Genomic DNA, 22500 nt, shown 5'->3' with positions numbered 1-22500 from the left:
GGATTATAAACTCGGAAATGATTTATCATTAGATTAGAGGCTTGTGAATTGCAGGATTAGAAGAGATTAGGAAAAGTAAAATGGATGGATCTCAAAAAACTTAAATGTGATTTTGAGGAATATTATAATGAATGAGGTTACACTAGAAAGGATGCGAACCCTGATGGTGAAATGCTGGAATGTTTATTAAAATGGAGTAACTTGTATGGAAAAAGTAAATTTGAATATTTACTTGTCCGTGCACAGAATTTATGAACAGTAGTTTGAGACCATAAAGAAGGTTTTTTGTATTGTTGTACATGTGCTTCTCCTCTGTGGATGGAAGATATTTTTTATTACATATTTGAACTAGATTCCTGTACTCCTACTCTCTGTTATCAACATTCCGTCAAGATAGAATGATTCCTTTGCTGTATCCACTCAGTCTCTCTCTCTCTCTCTTACACACACACACACACACACACACACACACACACACACACACACATATATATATATATATATATATATATATATATATATATATATATATATATATATATATAATATATATATATATATATATATAAATTTATATATACAATATATATATGCGTGTGTATACATTTATACATATACATATATAGATATAGATATTACTTTGGTTGTGTAGGTATGCCCAGCTTCTTCGAGATTCCTACTTCCATAACTTAGGTTTACTGTGGGATTCGGGAATCTCTCAGCTGATATGCGAGTGGCCAGAGCCAGGTCCAGGCCTGCAATAAAACAAGATGCACCTTGTCATTGTGATGGATTCCAATTTCAGTGAAAATTGCAAGCATACAACGGTATCCGCAGCACATTATAAAAACTACCATTTGCACATGAAGGAAAGAAACGAAATTGGAAGAGAATGGAAGAGGGAGAAGGGAGGGAGTGAGGGAAGTCGAGAGAGAGAGAGAGAGAGAGAGAGAGAGAGAGAGAGAGAGAGAGAGAGAGAAGAGAGAAACGCGGAGAGAGTTTAGCCAAGGGAGGACGAAGCAAGGTAGATAAATATGGGGGAAGCAGAAAGAATGGAATTTGATTGACAGCACCAAGAGGGTGAGGGGCCTTGCCTCCTGAGGTAGTCTTAGGGGAGAGAGAGAGAGAGAGAGAGAGAGAGAGAGAGAGAGAAATGGGGAGAGGATAAGAAAATCGTTCCAGTCTCGTTATTCCTCTTGGCGAATTGATGACATCATTGCCGTAATTGTTGTAATCATCGTCATTATTACGTAACGCCTTTCTTTGAAATGTTCTCGTCTGGAAGACGTTGGAGGAGAACTAATAAGAAAGTCGGACTTGTTTAAGACCCGAAGGAGGGTTGGGGCCTTACATCGAGGCTTTTTCAGCAATTTGATCTAAATTTGATTATCATATTAGATTAATTTAGATTTACATATCACATTTGAGCAGTCTGCATTTGATTATCATATTTTATTCACCAGTAGCTATAATCTTAATAGCTTCATTGAAATTATCCCACGCGGTGGCTCTGGGCAATTTGGACATACTTGCCATTTGCATGGAGACCAAGCAGCGATTCACCCAATAATATCCAGTAAGAGAGCAGTAATGGCAATATTAGAATACTTTAATTTTGTAATAGGGTCAAATGTTCGAATTTTACTTAAAATGTATAATTTGCAGGTTGTTTTTCATATCTATTTGTTATGTAAAAAAATTCTGGGGCTTGAAAAAATACACTCTTGTCATAATTCCTGGTTAAAGAAGCATTCCTAAATATAAGAAATAGTCGTCTGTTTGGAATTTTAAATAAATTGTCATTATAGGGAAAATGAGAGCGTGTAAATATAAAAAATAGAAAGATTAGTTGATTTTTTTTAGAAAGAAAAACACAAATTCAGACGATTGATCCATTTAAAAAATTATCATAAATATAATTGCCAGGAAAGCAAAGCATTAACATTTTTGAAATACGAGATAGTCACAAAACAGAGGCAGCGTGCGAGTAATGGTTCCTTAAAAAGGAGGCGATTGAAATCCGAAAGTATTATTCCAAGACCTCCCGAAATGCGAAAGCCAGACGTAAACTATTACTTTATTCAAATGTTATGCTAAGTAGCGTGAAATGTATTCAAGTGGGACACGGGCAGAGGACATTATAATAAAATTCAAATATCTTTTCCGCAAATAGAACGCTTCTCTGTCTCTGCCTTTATCTCCTTCGCAGGACAAGGCGCGACAATGTTCGTGAGTGAGAAACGGACTTGAAGGATATAGAAAAAAGAAATTTAGGATAAAGAAAAAAAGTGGAAAAGGATAAAAGAAAGTGCCGCGGAAGCATATCCGAATGAGGAAAAAAAATTATTATTAGAAGAAGGGATTTTTCAAGAACATACAAAAGCACTCACCCTTTGGTTTTCGTAATCATCTTTTTCTATGGGGTCATTTTGTAGTAGAAGCGATGATAAACTAATTCGGGGATTTGGAATCCCCTCTCAAATCACGGCGCTAACCCCTCGAGGATTTAGCTGGCAACAGTGCTCGCAGTGAGGACACTTGAATACATAAGCGGGTCCGGGGAAAACGCTTATGGGGGAGCGGAGAGCCGGCCAACCCACTTACTTGGGATAATGCATGCTTAAATGACCTACCTCGCCGTGGGTAGTTCTGGCATAACGCTCGTGGGTTAGGGGATGTCATTCCTTGGCCCCCCCCCTCTACCCCGACTTGTTGACTTAATGTCCCTAATAGTAATGTGTAGCATTTTATCGTGAGTGTCAGTGAACTTGAGTGTTTTGGTATACTTTATTTAAACCTCTCTTGGGGTGGGTGGAATGTAAATCACTGAAGGCTTGGCCACTTTTTTTCTTTTTAAAGGTTTGTTCATCGTAGAAGATGAGTGGAAAGTGAAAGTATTACTCCCTCTTGCTTTCTTTCAGTAGTCTCTTAGTTAAGGATGAAACCTCTGCAAATGTTTCCAGTTCTACAACAGTACAAGTAAATGTGTTCGCATCAACATTATGTCTTTCTGCAACACATCTGGGGGCGTTTTCCTCACAGGCTTGTACTTCGTGTTAGCTGGTCTGTTAAACTGCTGCTTTGTACCACCTCAGGCCAATTCACGAATGTGGACATTTTTTTAAGTTTCGAGTCCTGCTTGCTGCGAGGACTCGAGAACCCTATCTTTGTCAGTCTAGCAGTTTCTTTTCATGCCTCGAAATTGCAAATCTTTTAAAACAGTCACTGTTGATATCTTGTAAAGTCTTTCAAGACTTTGCAGATCTTTGAATTTCATTGCACCTTTTTTTAGGATTCATTTCTTGTCTGAATTACATTATCTTGAGGTTCATCTCTGGGTCTCTTTCAGCCATCACTAATTGTTCCACGAAAAAGTCTTGATCGGTAGAGTCTCTTCCTTACCTAATCCACACTGCTCTTCTCCTGTGACATGTTTCGTTAAACGCTGCATAAAAACATCAATTGCCTATCTTGTGCATATATTCTTTAGTGCCTAGTATGTTTAAAAACACACACACACCACACACACACACATATATATATATATATATATATTTATATATTTATATATTTATATATATATATATATATATATATATATATATATATATATATATATATATATATATATATATATATATATATATATTTATATATATATATATATATATATATATATATATATATATATATATATATATATATATATATATATATATATATATATATATATATATATATATACAATATATATATATATATATATATATATATATATATATAATGTATATACAATATATATATATGCATCCACAATAGTGACCAGTTAAAGCTCAGATATCAGGGGTTAACTGTAGTTTAACTTTTTTTTTGCAACAGGAACTTACTTATTAAAGATTATACTTATTATATGGCGCCTTCATTATGAGAGTCTGATGGTTGCAATAAGAACAGTAAATAATAGTGATTTACTATTATTATTGTCACATCTGCAACTTAGATCTTCTCAATGACATCTTGACAAGAATAATTCGTTAGTATTTAACATGAGTACTCGATATTATTGTGAAAACATTCTTTTGTCACATCAAAATATGTTCCAATTTTTATAAGAAACGATTTCCCCGAGAACACGCATGGACATATGCACTAACGCACAAACAAACGCACCCACACAGCCACAAGCAACGTTAACAAGGTACTTAACTGAAACTGGCTGTACAGAAATCATTATCCACGAATTTTCGCGATTTTTTGGGCCAGCGCAGTTTAGATGTGTGCGTCCTTCAATCCCGATGTAGAAGAACATAATATCTCTCCGTCAATATTTTTCCATTTCCACGTTTCCATCATTAGGCATTAGTTCCGGATTGGATTTCGCTGCTGCACAATGATCTTAAGCCTCGAAAAGTTTTGCGAATTCCGATGCATTGAAAGGCACGCTGACTATAATATTACGAAAGGTGTATTGACTGGTTTCGTTTTTTTTTTTTCTCGACTTTTTTTCTTTTTCACGTATGATCATTCTGTTCTGCGGAAGTTTGCTTTGCGAGGTAATGGCCTTTCAGAGTTGGCCCATTTGAATGTTTAAATGTTTTAACAACAACAACAACAATAATAATAATAATAATAATGTAATAGTAATAATTCAATGACAAGGCCTTCTCCGTAATTAGCATAGTTGGGGTTTAAAAAAGGTAATGTTTTAATAAAAGCATAAAACTACCATAAATGTAACAACTTACAAGATGAAAATAACGCATGTTTTTCAAAATAGGGGTTTTATATTTTTTTCCTGAGAAACGTGACGTCAAAATAAATCATCGTTTTTCCCTCCACGTGCAAAATAACCCATTTACCTTCGTTGAATTTAATTGATGTTGCGGCCGTAAAATTCCCGACCATTGAATCTGAAATAAGCTAAATTATTATTGAAGAAAATTACCGAAAAAATGTCTTGATTTTCTACTAAGCAGTAAATGAAAAGACAAAAATAATGGAAATACCTTTTACGAATATCTTTATCGGAAATTCTATTTATACGACCTTTTACCGAAGTATACCATTCGATGATTCCATTTTCTGACGAACCGTTCCTTATAAAGATTTTTTTTTTTTTTTTTTTTTTTTTAGTGAGGTTTTAAAAAGAACTGGCTTTTCAGCCCGACGAATTTGCAAAGAATTTTAAGCCTTAATATGGTATTTTTCCTGCGGCTTGATAATGCAAAGAGGTTTTTAATCATGAGAAGGCTTGAGTGGCCGACGCTAAAAAAAGGCCCCGTGTCCTCCAGCTTTTATTATCTGAGAGGGAAAAAATGCGATGCTTTCATTTTGTGGCCTCATTAGAGATCTCTCGATGATTGCGACGCCCACCATTCAACGAGGGATCGTCAATGGATAAAAATTAGAGTCCGTAAAAAGAGAGAGAGAAAAAAGGGAAAGTAAATAATCAGCGATCAGTGGAGGACAAAAGAAGGCGATAAGTAGTACGTTAATGTAAATTGTGGCTACTTCCGGTAATGAGGAGAATTAATGAGTTCTTTTCGGCATTTTTTCCTCTCTTTCTCTTTTCAGAATGTTCTCTCCTCAAGAGTAAACACGCCGTCTGTATTCGGGTCGTAATTAGATGTCGATTATTATGATAAAGAGTCGTTGAGATTAAATGTGGATTCCGGGACTTCTAATCGCGATTAGTTGAATTAGGGGAATCGCTCGTTCATATATCATCTGGAATGGAACTTGCGTCCTAAGTTCGCCTTTTCTTCTTCTTCTTCTTCTTCTTCTTCTTCTTCTTCTTCTTCTTCTTCTTCTTTGTATTTGATAAACTTACTACAAGTTCGCATATGTTACCTTAATACTTACTTACATATTCTTTGGTTTATGTGTGTGAGGACCAATCGCTGTACTTGAAAGACACTTCAGGTTTTAAGTGGCCTTACAATGGTTGATTTTTTAGTATCAAATTTTAGATGGACCTATGTACGATAATTGGTTGTACGATTAGCTGTTATTACGCGCGGGCGTCAAGTGGGTGAGTATTTTATATACTTGACAACTAAGGTATCCATTATTATCTGGGATAAGGAAATCTTGTAGTGCAAAGAAATTTTCTTACAATATTCGTTTGTCTTATGCATAGTCAGTTTCTCTGAAATAAAACAATTTTTTTTATGGAAGGTATAATACTGAGCAGTAAAATTCCTCTTTGACAAGAAAACGCACACGCAGTTGGTCGTCGTATCACAATTGTTTATTTGTTACGCACACACACACACACCGACACGTGCACAAAGACTGTCAGTGTATATATCACAGGTGTTCAGAATGCCATCTCTTCATTCTGTGCCAAAAAAAGATCCAATTAGAATATACCTGGCCTTCCTTGGTCGCTTCATTGCTAACGAAAGGACCCAAGAATCTGAAATCCCGGTAGGCTGCCAGACGAGCCGGAGGTATGGGGGTCGTGTCCAATAGATTTTTTAAGTTGCAGATGCCTATAAAAATGGTGTCCGGGAACATGTGGCAGAGCGACGCTAGAAAAGGGTGCCGATGCACTGCCAATAGAAAAAAAGAAAGAAAGAGAAGGGAAAAATGGACGGAGGGTGACGCCTTTGTGTGAAGTTGAGCCTCAAAAAGAAAATTGTCCGGAACTCTGAAGTACGAAGGGAGGGGGGGAAAAAAAGGACAAGTTGATCCAGTGTCAACGTTGTTTTCCCCGTTGTTTCCCATAAACGCATCTAGAGCATCTGGAAGGGAAAATGCTGTTCTAAACACCCCTCCCCCCGGATTAGCCCCCCGTCTCCCAAAAAATTAGGGGAAATAAAGAACGGCCTCGTTTATGAGGGGAGCGAGCGCTCCGCCAACAAGTCATCTCGGTTTTGAACATCGGTTGACCATCTCGCTGTACTCGAGTTTTTTACATTGGTTTTTATTATCAAGCATTGCTATACTTGATGCTCAGCGCCCTTTTGCCTCTTGAATAATTTGTTTCTTCCTTTTACAAATGCCGGGATGTTCGCACCGCTGGAGGTACTCCTCATACGTCGTCACGTTTAAAAGCCAGCAGGGGCCGCGTTTTCGTATAGCGCGATTTATTGGCTGTCGTTTCCTTAACACCTAACTTGCTTTCACCTTGATTTGTTTCCGTTCCTTATCATTATTTGGTCCTTTATTTTTCACTTTAGTACCATTTATTATTTTTGACTCATTCACTATTTTCCGTTTCCCTTATCTTGTTTTATCAAGCGTTTTCAACTTCGATTTAATTCATCTTTGTGACCTAGAGAACAATTCGTGCTTTTCAACTTTCGCTGCACAAGTATCACACAACTGAACAGGTGCTTCTAATCATCTTGCCTTTTGGCTACACAATTATTCTCCTATGAATCGATTATATGAACATTATACGAATATTTTCAGTTTGGTGATGATCTTGTCTGCAAAGAACTTTGCCGAGGGAAACGTTACTCAGTCATTGTTTCACTGTGCTCTAATTTATAAGGATAGTTCCGAGGATGTTTAACAGCCATTTCTTCAAGAACCTTGTAAGTTTCTGCGTTACGTAACCAAACCTTTCGATCAATAGCTTTCTTTTCCGGTGAAGAAAGAAGACTTCTGACTTTCGCATTCATCATGTTTTTGTCAAGATAGTTGGCTGTGCCAATTTAACTCATAACTGCAGTTTTTTTAGATAAAATTTGTATGCATAAGAACAAATCTTCATGTCAACTCCTTTGAGAGCTGATAATTTTGTATAATAATAATAATAATTTATTATTATTATTATTATTATTATTATTATTATTATTATTATTATTATTATTATTATGTTTTAAATTGATTGTTTACGTGATTTTCTAAAGATTAAGTAACTGATTAAGGTATAAAAGGAGAACGCGATAAATGATTAAACGATGGAAGTTAGACAACATCAGTTCAATAATAATAATAATAATAATATAATAATAATAATAATAATAATAATAATAATAATAATAATAATAATAATGGCACGAGTCACAAATTCTTAGTTCCCCCGAAAGTAAATAACCGATTATAATATGAAATGAGAATCCGACAAATGATTTCACGCCAGAGGATAGTCTGGCAATATTATCAGTTTCCTTGACAATATTATTAGTTCCATCCTCCCCTTCTTACTCTCAACATCTCAGTCAAGATCTTGTCTTTCCATCTCATTGCCCCATTGCTTTTTTTTTCCTCTCTCTCTCTGTCTCTCCTTTCATTGCACGTAATACAAGCGAATTAATAACTCATTTGAAAGGAGCCACTTTCAAAGTTATTACTAATCAATTAGCAGATTAACATGCATACAACTAAGATTAATTAGAATATTATCAGATGATAAAGTAATAATCAATGTCTCGTTGTATGCTTTTCCCCTCCGCATTAAATTCACATCCCTCTCTTGGTGTGAGTTAATCTACTTTGAGACTTGGGTTTTTTTTTTATTTATTTTGTTTTTTGGGGTGTCTGATCTGTTGCATTAGCTTTGTAAGATATTCATTTTACATTTGTAAATTGATTATTGAGATTTATTTTGGACGGATCTTATCATTCTGTTTCACAATGGAAATGATTTTCGGTGCTTATTTTGTGTGCCCGCAAAGTCTGCTCATAAGGTTCAGTTTCCTAATCGGATAAGCTCAAGTGCCTGGAATGATAAATGTGTAGCTAAATGTTTATTATTAATAGACATCTTGAGAATGGTATTGTAATATTGTAGATTAATTATATAATTTTACTTCATCATTTTTGTTTTATGACTTTCGACGAAATATTAGGTCAAAAAAGTTTATTCGAAATTTACAATATTTTAAACAAAAAATATTCAGCAATCCAGTTTTTTTTTTCTGGATACCTAGGTGCAAGAGCCTGTGCCGGCATGTGGCCTCTAAATCATCAACTTCAGTCCGTTCCATTTTTTACTACCGTAAAGAAAAATCAATTCCTATATTTCCCAAGAATGACACCAAGTATAGCGTCATTTTGTTAACCAAGTGTATTTCCTTTGGCCAAAAAATCCCACACAAAACCGAAGTCCAAGCAACCAGTCAAATGACTGGGGAAATGTTGTCAGGAACTCTGCTATAGACTCAAAGAGAACAACTCCCAGGTCTAAAAAAGGTGGCTAATGGATAGGTAAGTGACAGAATATGTAGGGGACGGAAATAAAAGGTCTTAGAAATATATTATTGCTTTCTGTCCCAAAATGAAAAGGGCCCCCGGATGAATTAATTGGATCGTGAAGGGGTTGGCTGTGTGTGTGAGAGGATTGGGGAGGGGGTGGGTATATCCGTCCGTTATGAGGCTTAATTATTTCTCTCTCTCTCTCTCTCTCTCTCTCTCTCTCTCTCTCTCTCTCTCTCTCTCTCTCTCTCTCTCTCTCTCATCAAGGTCCAGCTTGCTATCATTTATTCCTAAGGAGACCAATTCGAGATGTTTGCTAAAAACAATTCAATAAAATTCTTCGCGATCTCTGTACTATGATTTATTTAGCGCAAAGATAAAGCAAACGGGCTTTCTTGAGCGAGACTCGGCAGACCTTTGTTCTCCTCTCTCCCGCCATCTCACGGAAGAAAGTAGCAGAGAACACAACATATTAAACGAAAACGCTTTTAACTTTTTCAATCACTTTTCGAGCCAAGACTTTTTTCATTCCTCCTTTTTTGTGTGTGAGCGTCGATATGGTCTATGTTAAAGTGTATCAAATATCTTTTGTTAAAACAGACCCTCCTCCTCCATCCCCACCTACTCCCCCACACCCCAACGATCCCCAACCGATCATCCCCCGCCCTCCCCTCCTCGTGGGTGCCTGGCGTCGGGGGTAAAATTTCGGAAACTCTTCTCGAAAAACAAATTGTTGGCGCGAGGAGGTTTGAAAGGCGAAGAGTGCAAATTAGAAGTTTTCCTTGGTCCTACAGCGAACATTTGGGCCTTACGCCATCTTGAGGCGTCCTCCGGCGGAGGATTTTATTCCGTCTGACTCGTCCACTTTGTATACATTTGGCAGTGCCATTTTGACTCCATAGACGATACATTATCCTTATCCTGGCCGCCGAAGAAACGAGGTGATTCCACTTTATAGAGACGTTGGATTTATGATGAACAGTGAAGTATCTAGATGGACCTTGCATGAGCCCATCAAGCAAGTTTAAACCTTAGGCAGGCCCCGCATAAGTTCCATATTGATTTATACACCCAAGTTGATGGAGTGGTGGTCATCCATGCCGCGCCTGTAACCGAATCTCGCCCTTGGAGACTGGCGGCCGGAAGGCCGAGAATGGCATGAAATTTCCTCATCCTATGCATTGGTCAATCTCTACCTTCAAGTTGTGAACAAAATACTTGAGAGGGTGCGGTCATAACCGGAGAATAGAGCCCTCGGTTCTTCAGGGCTACTTCACCAAATGGACACACACACACACACACACACACACACACACACACACTCGCATATTCTGTCACGTACACTTACGTACACGCAGACACATACGTACATAACCTCTTCAGGGCTCGATCCCGAAAAAAATTACTTTTTCTATTAGGATACACAGGTGTTGTGGAAATGTGTGCAAGTATTGATACACAGTATGCATGTTGTCGCGTGAACATTTTTGATGGAAAGGTTGTATTTTAGTGTAACGCCCGTTAAAATTTTTTCTCTATCTGTTTGTCTCCACGTACGTAAGATATTTATATACACGTTTGCCGCTAGTAAAACGAGATTTACAAACAGTCGAGTTTTATATATATATATATATATATATATATATATATATATATATATATATATATATATATATATATATATATGTATGTATATATATAAATATATACACATATATATAAATAAATAAATTATATATATATATATATATATATATACTATATATATATAAATAAATAAATAAATAAATAAATAAATAAATATATATAGTGTATTTATACAGTGTGTGTGTTGAACGCTATGACGTCATTCTAAACATTTGTTGGGTCCAGAGAAAACAGTACAATGGCCACTATGGTCACTACCATATTCGTATATTAACTTCGTACATTAACTCATGAATGTACGTGAAGTTGGTCTTGAAAATAATTTCTTATCTAATTTGTCACAACATTATTTATCATAGGATTTGACCGTTGACAGTTAATGGAGGGAGATTTTTTTTCGCTCTTCATTTGTCGTCTGTTATTTAGAATAAAAAAAAAGAACAAAATTATGAAACGAGAAAATCGTTGCCTCCAAAATCAAAGAAACGTCGGCAGTTTCCATGAACAAAACGATGTTTATCGCGAGCGACGCACCTAAACAGATCTCGGAAAGCAATTCAAACATAAAACAAATGAACAACCAAAACGCGTATTATACCTAATCTGAGATAGGCTGTGCGTTCAGTCAACCATTTTATGCACTGGAGTAGGCAAAGCTTTTTCATCACATTTATTAACCATAAATTTCCACATTTCTCACTATTGTAGGTCATTTTTGATCGAAGGAATTAAAATGGAAAGGTTAATCAATACTTACTATTTTTTTTATTCTTTTTATCCGATGAACCGATTACTCTCGGTTTTTGGAGTTTTTTATTGCTGTTATTTTTTCCTTGTAAAGAATATCGTTAGATATATTAAATAAAAGTTATTTTGCTAGGGCATTTTGACCTTCATGCCAGTCTGTTATTTCATGAATTAAAAAAGAATAGTTACCCCATGAATTTATTCAAATAGAGGCGACTGCATGGAAGCGATCATTAATGGGTAGTAGTTTTTGGATTCTTTCTAGATGTTTCGGTTTAGTTGAATACAGTATATGCATATTTTAGTCGTTTTTTTTAATTCCTCTTGTTATTTAGTTTCATTTTTCAGACAGGGTCTTCTTTGCTTATCTCTGAACTTTGTTGTTTTCATGTTCTGGAATTCAAAGTATAACGTTATTTTATTTTTCATAATGGATTTTTTATTTTATTTTATTGTGGTTGATCGTTTTTAAGTAGAGTGACACGGTTAATATAACTGAGAGACGATATCGACCGTGCAGAGTGAAGATCGAGCTAAGGTGCCTTCATTCTGCATACTTTACAGGGGCCAGTGTTGAGAAAGCCTAATCCTGGGCTGTATTAGCCTACAGCATGTTTAATAATGGATTTCTTTACACGTATACTGTTACTGTTACATGGAGAAAAAATATATGAGTGTATATTGCGTGTCCATGTTTAGAGGTTGACATTTTAAGTTCTCTGCAATTGTCGGGAATTTAACTACATTGCAGTTATGAAACAAACGATGAACGGCGTATATTGGGTTGAAACTTTCCATATAGATAATACTGTATTATAAAGAGTAAGGTAAGATGCTGGAGAAAGTCATCGATTATCCTTTGCTAATGAAAGGCAGTACGTTTGTTATGCCTATTGCGGGTTTCATCGCACTACTGCTCATGGTTGAATCAGCAAGGTTAGATAATTATTGTCATTCTTCCAAACTAACCACCATCATACTGAGGCCTATCGCTCACACTCCTAGGGCAGATCTGTAGAGACTGGTAGTTCCCATGGGCTGCCTGTCTGCCATTAGGTGGAATCACTCCTTGACAGATTAGGACGGCTAAAGAGTGGGGCCCCTGTAGTTTCTGTTGGGACAGATTTGGAATTCTTTTATGTTCGCCTAACGCCTTTTTTGGGGGGAGGAATAGGTCCGTAGATCTTTGCCTAATTATATTCCGATAACAGTGGATCTTCACCCCAGCAAAAGGAGGCTGATGGGTTGTACACTTAGCTTAAAAGTGGTCTAGAGGTAGCTGTAATACAAGGTAACCTTAATCTCTCCTTTGAAAGGAGCTTTGAAAATAAATGCGGTTTATTTATATGCCAGTGCCTGTTATATCATTACCTTTATTATTATTGGTCCGATAAAAATATTTTTGCTTTGGTATTGTATCATGACTTGCAGTAAGCCTTCGTGCTTTGTTACGGTGTCTCAGATGGCACATGGACGCTTAAATGATGGTGGCACGTAAACATATAAAAAGCCATTCGTTTCTATTTGCAAATGACCGGTATTATATCTATTATATCATTACGGTGTACCGCGGCAGCGCTGGCAATAGATGAAGCAATTCTCCCACAATGATCGAGAAATTCTTTTGATTGTAAGTGAAATGCCTAAGATGATTTCTTGGAAAGCAGTTTGCCCTCTTTGTTATGTATGTGCATGCATGGGTATACATAATCACGCGTAATAATAGATGCATTACTGTGTATGTGATATGGGTCTGTGTTTTGGTTATATATATATATATATATATATATATATATATATATATATATATATATATATATATATATATGTGTGTGTGTGTGTGTGTGTGTGTGTGTGTGTGTGTATTTGTACATTAAAACCCAATACTGGAAAAGATTATCGTTGACTTCTAACCATCTGATAGTATACATGTGTATGTGAAAGTCATTGTTAAAGAATTAATCACAACACATGTTAAGTAACCTTTTTAAGAATGACATCGCATGTGGAAGAACTTTTCAAAACTTACGGATATTGAGGAATAGAGAGGCTTTTAAGACTTAACAACACAAGAGGGAGAGCCTTCTAAGACCTACACTACTTGGGGAAAAGCTTTGTAAAGCCAACAGGTCATGTGGGAGAGCCTTTTAAAGATTTACATCACTTTTGGGAAAAGTTTTAGACTTCCTGGCATTATATGTTTGAGAATCTCTTAAGACAAACAACACTAATGGAAGACCCTTTCAAAAATGGCTTACAACACAGTTTGAGAACCTGTTATGACTTGTTAACATGACACGTTGGAAAGCATTTCAAGACTTGCAGCACATATTGGAGAACATTTCAAGGCTTACTCTTAGCACGTGTGGGAGAGCTTTATCAGACTTAACTCACAAACAGCACATGTTGAAGACCCTTTCACGACTTACAGCAAGTGCAGATTACCCAAGACTGGCCTGTACCAGAAGTGAAGGAGAATGGACGGCGCTGAGAGGGAAGTTTTTAAGAACATTCGCATTTTTTGAGAGTGATGATGCAGTGGTGATAACTGGAAGTAAGGAATGCCACTTGAGTGAGTGACTTGTCTGAGATAAGATAAAATCATCCAAGTTGCTCGAAGGACACGCTAGTGGTTGAACAGTTGAGACCCTTTGTGCCGATTACTCAGCACTGATGTTAATTATGGTCTGAGTAGGATCTGAGTTCGCATGAATTGCCAGGAGAGAGTGAGAAATAGCCCAAACAACAGCGAGTTAAAAGGAATTTTCCTGTGGGGAATGAAACTCAAAATGCCTATTCTTGGGTTAGTTTTTCCTTGTGGATTCTCAGCGGCAGTGTACACTCCACTTCTGTAGTGTAAAGAGAAAGAAAATTTTTAGATCAAGTTAAGGGAAGGCTAGATAAAGACTAAATGAGGCCTCGATTTAATAAAGAGCAAGTGAGGGGTCGCTTCATTGAGGAGAAAACAGTGGAAACAAGTTAGTATGAGATGGATATTAGTTAAATGAAGAGTAAGTTTTGAAAACCCATCATGTACACTGTAACTGGACCAAAATTGTTTATTTCTGTTATACTCCAACATAGACTTTTATATCGCCGGATTATAAGTTCACAATATCCTGAACTTACGCTTGTGATGGTGTCGTCCATCAAAGATATAAAGATTCTTTGAAGAATGAGATAAAAACCGTATATATAAATATGTATTTATGTATACATATACTGTATGTATACACATACATATATATATATATATATATATATATATATATATATATATATATATATATATTATATATATATATATACAGTAAATATATACATTATATATATATATATATATATATATATATATATATATATATATATATATATATCCCTCTCTCTGTGTATGCTTATGTACGACATTGTGTGCATATGCAGGAAGTACACGAAGGTAAAGAATATACTTTTGTATTGGGAAACATTCTTGAAATATAGTATCTCTGACGTACCATCACTAAATTGCCACAAAGGGAAACCTTGATACCTGGGCTTTAAAAGGATTATCGAGATTTAAAAGAAAACAAAATCTAAGATTTTTTAGCGTCAACATGCTATGAGGAAAAGACCATTGCCTGGAAGGAATATGAATTATATCCTTGCCTTCCTTTATACCTTCGCTTCGGGTAGAATGTATTTATTTTCAAAAATTTATTTTATAGTCTACGAGATATAATTGAAATAATTTTAGCCTTTCGTTCATCAGCACTGTCGTCAATATGATCGAGCAATATTTTCTGTTGTCATACCTTTATTTTACCTAAGAATTTGGTCGTTTATGGTAATATCACATTTTGTGTGTGTGTGTGTTTTGAAGACCTTACCGCACATAACGTCGAGCATTCTTCTAAAATTTTGTTTGACCACTTTGGTCAATAAACTTTTCGTGTTCTTTAGAGTATAACAGTGTATATATTTATTGGCATACGCTATAGTACTTTCTGACTAGGAACTTATCGTCACCACAAGTGCTTTGTTTTCAACAATGACTTTTGAGCAACACTTATCAGGCTCTTTTGTTTCGATGACCATAATATCCCGATAAAAGACTTTATGAGGTTTTACTGCAGGAGTTAAAAGTTATGAGGTTTTATCCAGTCACATTTCTCACATTTCTTCGAAAGCTTGTATTTAAATCAAATCAGTAGCATATTCTCCAGCCTTGTTCATCAATTTTATTTCTTAGTGCTGTATTTCCTCGACACTTGCAACCAGCCGAACTTTACCTTTTTGTCTTGAGAGCTGATTAAGTGCATGGCCATAGCTATGATATATTTCTAAGTAAGCTGTGGCTGTGTTACCTGATTGTCACTCCTCCTGCACCGTGCTGACGGCTGCGGAAAAGAGACATCCATTCAAAATTCTGTTGCTTTTACAGCTCATGGCCGCGCAAGGATTAGAAGCAAATAACCATCTTAGTGAACGCATGTTAATCAGCTTTTCAGATTCATTATTACCCAAGGATTAGACTTGGGTTAAGAAAATAAAGGCTATATTATGCATTTACTGCAGCTATTTCGATCTTACCAGCGCGCAAGATTTATGTTAATTTCCTATTACATGTTTTGCGTTTCTGCATTTCTTATATAACAGGGCAAATGTGTGTTTGAAAAGTGTGCTTTCTTTGATTGTCAGCTGTATGGGTGATTGAAAGTCAAATTATATTTTTTATAATGAGGGATATATTGGAAGCTTGATTTTAATAGCATATTTTACATTTTTGTCGGCGTTGTTTCATATTTGAAGCAAAGTTTGCAAAGCTATTTGCATATTTTTAATTTTTCTGCCTTCATTTAATTTTGCATCTCGTTATCATTAAAGATTTCCGTTGGTGCATCTCGTATTGTTATCGTTGTATCGGTGATATACTGCATATTAATGTATAAACCCGCTGTCTCTCGTTATCGCAGCTGCTTGTTTTATTCTCTTAGAAACACGAATTTTAGTGTTTGTGCGTATGTGTGTGTCTTTGGCTGCATCTTTTGGTCTTCCCCTTTTACTGTTCACGGTTCACTGCTGGCCGTCACTTACTTTTGCTTGATCGTTTAATCTTTTTCTCTTTGACACGCATAAGCTCTCTCTCTCTCTCTCTCTCTCTCTCTCTCTCTCTCTCTCATTCCATCCGCCATCATGGGGCGTTCGACCAGTCTTCCCCCGCCTTATCCCCGGCAGCTCTCCCTCGAATCGGAGGGAATAAAGGTAACCCCTTTAAGGATAATGGAATTTTTCGAGAGCTAATCTTCTCTGGAGTTGTGTTAGATCGTATTTATTTTCAGTTTTTGGAGGAGTGACGTCGTTCGCATATTTATGATATTTGGCAGTCGACGACAACACGGGATCCCAAAAAAATATATATATATACTCCTGTCCCTCTGTGTTTATCTTGGAGGGCCGTACGTTACTTCTGGTTAGCAGTTTTGGAAGTTGCCTGGTAGGATATTATTCAGAAGTAAAGAAATCCGTTTTTTTAATTTTGTACGATCAAAAAATAAGAAGAGAATAATTTTTTAATTGGCATGGAGGGACCATGAATTACAACCTAGAATGATTGTAATTTTGATATCAGATATCTGCATGAGTCTGCTCTTATTTGTGTGCGCGTTAGTCTCGACATATAGCCTGCATCAGTATCCTTCCTTTTAACAGTAACTGCTCCTTCGTATTATGCACTCATTCATTTACTGTGTGTATCTGTTTATGTTTCCGTGAATGCATGCAAACACTGCCTTTTTTTTTTATTAATATTTGCTTCTCTCTATTTACTCATGTGCTTACTGCATCTGCGTTTGTCTGTGCGAGGGAGATTTTGTTGTCCGCTCCTAATATAATGCCATGACTAAAATCAGTTCCAGAATAAAAAAAACCTTTATCTTGATTATGCATTCTAATTTCACCTCATGAAATATCCTCCCCAAACCGCGAATCACACTATTATCCCTCACCCCCTCCCCCTTTACATCTCTCTCTCTCTCTCTCTCTCTCTCTCTCTCTCTCTCTCTCTCTCTCTCTCTCTCTCTCTCTCTCTCTCTCTCCTCCCCGCTGATATCGTTTGGAAGGTTTTCTCTTCCAATAGAGTCATTGTTTGGCCGATAATTATTCAAGAAAACATCTCATGAAAGGTTTCCCCCGCCCTTCATTGTAGCCAAATCTTGGCTATAAAATCCATTTCCAGCCAGAGCCAAGCATTATTAACGCCAGGTTAAACAAAACGTAGCCAACACTAATATTCGCCTCGCTATTTAACGGCCCTCTCTCCCTGATCCCCTACCGGCAGCCCCCACCCTCCTCCCGTTGCCTCATCGCCGGCCTTCCTCCAGTTCTAAGATGGGAGACTCTTCTAATTACAACAATCAATATGTCAGATAACGCGAGAGGAAGAAGAAGAAGAAGAAAAATGCATTGCGAACAAACAAAATTATGTACCATCATTTTGGGCCATTATTCATCCACATGTCTTGTAATAAAAGGAATTTGATATGGGACAACAATCATAATAATGTGGCAATTGCATGTTCCCCGCGGCTAACAATGAGCTGTCTAATCTAACAATGCTAGCGGCGTAATTGGCGACCTATTATCTATGCATATTATACCATATTAAGGATACCCTGTCAAAACATAGACTGGGGATGCCTCATTGTGTGTGTGTGTGTGTGTGTGTGTGTGTGTGTGTGTGTAATATAATGGAAGAAGAGAGAGAGAGATGGAGAGAGGGAGAGAAGACATTGACAGAGAGAGACAAAGAAAAAAATATTAGTTTTAAGAATTATAGAGAAGATATATAATATAAAAGTTAAATATGGATAATTGCTCTATAAATAGTGAACGTAGTAAATATAAGAAATGAACTAAGAGATGAATGGGTGTGAAAAATTGCCTTGCAGAGAAAGTATTCACTAATAGGACGACGGGAAGGACTTATAAAAGTCGAAAGAAAGTAAAATGGGTGTTATATTGATTGAGGTACATTTCTGCTGCCCGCAAGAGGGTGCGATTAGAGCGAAGAAATTAAGCCTGGGGTGATAACCCAACTTAAGTGTAATATGAAATGCAAGGAAATGATTATAAGAATGATGATTTTATAGTGAGTATTTTTAGGGGCGAAATTTACGATTTAAGTGGTCTGGTATATTTATACGAAAAAAATTTAAAGACGGTTTGAGAAAAACTGATAGAGAATTAAAGGTATGAATGGCTTACTTTCTCCAGCTGCTGAAGGATTTAGTAACAGGCTATCAAACTGATTATTTCACATAATTGAGGCAGGCCCTCGCTTTTTTACAGTCAGCAATACTGCCATATTTCATTCCTCCAGAGCCCTTATTTTTATTCTGTGGCCAAGGCAACTTTTTATGGCAGATACACGCTATCAAAAATACTGGGTGGATTGTGTTTGAAAGGGTGTCCATCTAGCATTACTGCACTGTAGGTTACCTTCGTAACCCTAATTACACTGATAAAGTACTCTCCACATTTAATAAGCTAATTTTGAAGATACCTCTTTGAGGGGAAGGCTGTGAAAGCTAGGCTTCAAACAACATCACTGACTGTTAATACACTGATAAAGTACTCTCCACATTTAATAAGCTAATTTTGAAGATACCTCTTTGAGGGGAAGGCTTTGAAAGCTAGGCTTCAAACAACATCACTGACTGTTAATCTGAATTTAAAACTGTGATTCGAGGAGGAGATACTTCATGATGAAGCTTAAATGACAACACAGGCTGAAGAACTGAATTTAAAGGTAGTCTATAGGGGGACATGGTTGCTGAAATGTTAAGTGATATCACAAGCTGAAGACCTAATTGTAAAGCTGTGACTCCAAGAGGAAAAGTTGTTCTTGCTTAAGATTTAAGTGCGATCGCTGGTTGAAGCCCCATTTTAAAGTTTACGACTCGAAGAGGAAAGTGTTAATGCTTAAGTGTAAGTATTATCAGTGGCACAGCTGACTTTTAAGGATGCAACTTAAGGAAGAGAGTGTTTATACTACATTCTCAAGTTTCATCACAAGCTCAAGACTTAATTTTAAACCTGTGACTGAACGAGGAAAGTTCTCTAAAGTCTTAAATGACATCACTGGCACAAGAGCTAATTTTAAAGGTGCAACTCTAGGATATGATATAAGCTAAGTCTTAGTGACATCACGGGCTAAAAAAAAGATATTAATGAAACTTGCTGAATAACGAGAATTGCCCTTAGTGATTCCGCTGTTATTTAAGTCAGATAAAGCGTTAAAGGCTTCAGTGCCTAATGTTCCTGTCGTGTTTCACGTCATGAGATGTCAAATGGTAACAAATGCCGAAGAGTATTTTAAATTTCAGGTTGAAAGTCCGACACTGCAATCATCTTTCATTGTTACCAATGATTTTTCAACTTGTTTTATCACCTGCAACATGTGCCCAAAAAACTAAAAGGAAATGTTTACCAAGAGTCAGATGGTATCCACAAATTATACATTGCATTATTTTGATGATAAGAATTATAGAATAAGTCTCTCTCTCTCTCTCTCTCTCTCTCTCTCTCTCTCTCTCTCTCTCTCTCTCTCTCTCTCTCTCTCTGTATTCAACAACGGATATATATTTAATGAATTTTTACATATATATAATGTCATTGATGTTAACGTCTGAGAAATTATGAATTTATGTTACAACTAAATTTAAGGATGATTTAAGCAGTGAATGATGCATTTTAATGATGTGTTTTTTTTTCGTATAGGTAACAACAAATCAAAACTTGTCGCGAAAGGAGGCCGTTATAAGCCGATTATGACTGAAGGATAAAATGCTGTCATACAAAGCCTTTCAACTTTTCCGTCACCTACTGCCAAATGTCCAGTAGTAAGTAATTCATCTTCGCAAGTACCCTTTAACTTGAGTTGTTTTTCAACAAACTATTTCTTACGTCTTTGCGAGAAGGAAAACTTCCTGTAAAATTGTGTTTAAAAATCTGCAATTTCTTTATTTAATCGACCCGTTAGCTATCATCGTTTTCTCTTATTTTTTTTTTATTTTCATCATTGATAATTACCTTGTGACGCAATCAGTCTGAGGTCCACGTGGTGAAAATATTCTCAGCATTGTTTATATCTGTAATGGAGAGAGCGATGTATGGAGCTGCTTCTTGCGTGATTTTCACTATCAAGTAAAGCTTTAAATTATGCTGGGGAAACCCTGCATCATCATGTAAAAACTAAAAATAATTACTATAGTATTTTCTTCAGTCGCTTATATGTAAATTTTAGTTTCTCGTTTCTCTATTAATCTTTGTGTTCCCATATTATATTAAAAGCTCCGCGCGGGTGACTGTTCATGTAGAATAGCGTTACACATTGACACCAGGGAAAGTAATTTATTTTAAAGTTTTGCCATAACTCAAGTGCTTTCATTTTCTCCTTGGTTTGTATTTACAAGGCTCATCCATCAATCTTGTTTAGACTTCTGAATAATTTTCCAATGTTAATTACGTTGTTTTTCACATGGATGATGATAGTTTTTGCCAGCTCGAAAATTATGATGAAATACTGCTGAGAAATGTGAACATTATTCACCGCCGCCCGTGATGAAGGAGCGTAGCCATTCTAATTTTATCTTATTTAATAACAGCCATAATTACTTCATAAAGGAGACTTTTACCTGGGCCTTTGTGCACCATTTCCTTCCCTCACCCCCTCCCCCCCCTCCCCTCCCAAATATCCCCAAGGAACAACCGATATCCTGCCTGCCGCTCGCTCGTGAGTAGAAAGAAAAGGCACATCAGAGCTGATTATAGTTCTCATAAGTAACAAAATGACTTGCCCAAATATTATGATATCGGTGATTATGTAATTCTTGCGGGCTACCTCCAAAGGACAAGGTACCTCGGGAGGGGTGCCTGGCTTTTTGGGGTAGGCTGGAGGGGGGCAAGAGAAAGGGTGCCGGTACATCTAGTCATGCCAAAGCGGAGTTTAAACTGCGTTAAGTTGATATAAACACGGACCCTCGGCCATTGTGAATGATATACCGTGTTGACCATGCATAAATTCATGACGGGAAATTGATTAATCGCTCGAGTAATCATATATTATTAAATTATCAAGACAATCTCATCTGATTACCCTCCCGCGCACAATACACGAGATCATTCTTAACCACCTCTCTCTCTCTCTCTCTCTCTCTCTCTCTCTCTCTCTCTCTCTCTCTCTCTCTCTCTGTGTTTACTTCCCGCTCTTCCTTCCCCTCTCCCTACTCTCTTCCCCTCACTTCCTCCTTTCCTTCCTAGATCACCCACACCACAACCCTTAATTCTTTCCCCAGATTCTTTACCCTTCTTTACTCCTCTCTCTTTCTCTCTGTCTCCCCTCACTTATCTCTGTCCCCTTGACCTATTTATGCTCTTTATTGTCTGTATAGTTCCACATACTGATAAGTTGTTGCCATTTTTCATATTGTTATTATTGTTATTATTATTATTATTATTATTATTATTGCTGTGTTATGTTGATGATGTTAGGGATTGATAGGAATAATAATGAGATAATGAGTGTAATTTACTAATCTCATGATAATGATGATGAGGGTAATTAAACGAAGTTAATTTCCTCTCTTTGTCTTCTTATTAGAGTGTTTTTCTCATTATTCTTCTATAAACTGTCTTTGTTTCCGCTTCGTTGTTTGTGCGTTGAAGAGCTGATTATAGTTTGTTCGTGAATAATTAAGTAATTAGAAAATGTTTCTTGTAAGTGTGTGTCAGTCTTACAGAGACAAGCCAATATATTTTACTTGAATCAAAGAACATCAGAACTCCCTGGTTGGTTGGGTGTTTGCTTTAGATGAAGCCGGCCCTATACCTTACCCAAAGGCGGCCAGTAATAATGGTAAGGTGCTAGAGGGTGGAAGAGGCCTGATTTGGAGCTGTGGAATTTTACGTACCAACAGA

At 36.6% G+C, this 22500-nt stretch overlaps 1 long non-coding RNA gene across 3 annotated transcripts in view; it reads left to right on the top strand.

Moving 5' to 3' along the window:
• Nucleotides 1-22500, top strand: part of LOC136826935 (uncharacterized) — a 334539-nt gene that overhangs the window by 184869 nt on the left and 127170 nt on the right. For all 3 annotated transcript variants that reach the window (XR_010849758.1, XR_010849760.1, XR_010849759.1), the window contains one exon: nt 20302-20423. This is a non-coding gene — a long non-coding RNA (uncharacterized lncRNA). The remainder of the gene's footprint in view (nt 1-20301; nt 20424-22500) is intronic.

This window comes from Macrobrachium rosenbergii, chromosome 41 (genome assembly GCF_040412425.1).
Source record: "Macrobrachium rosenbergii isolate ZJJX-2024 chromosome 41, ASM4041242v1, whole genome shotgun sequence".
NCBI lineage: Eukaryota > Metazoa > Arthropoda > Malacostraca > Decapoda > Palaemonidae > Macrobrachium > Macrobrachium rosenbergii.
Note: the sequence above shows the minus strand (reverse complement) of the source record. Positions and strands in the feature narration are given on the sequence as shown.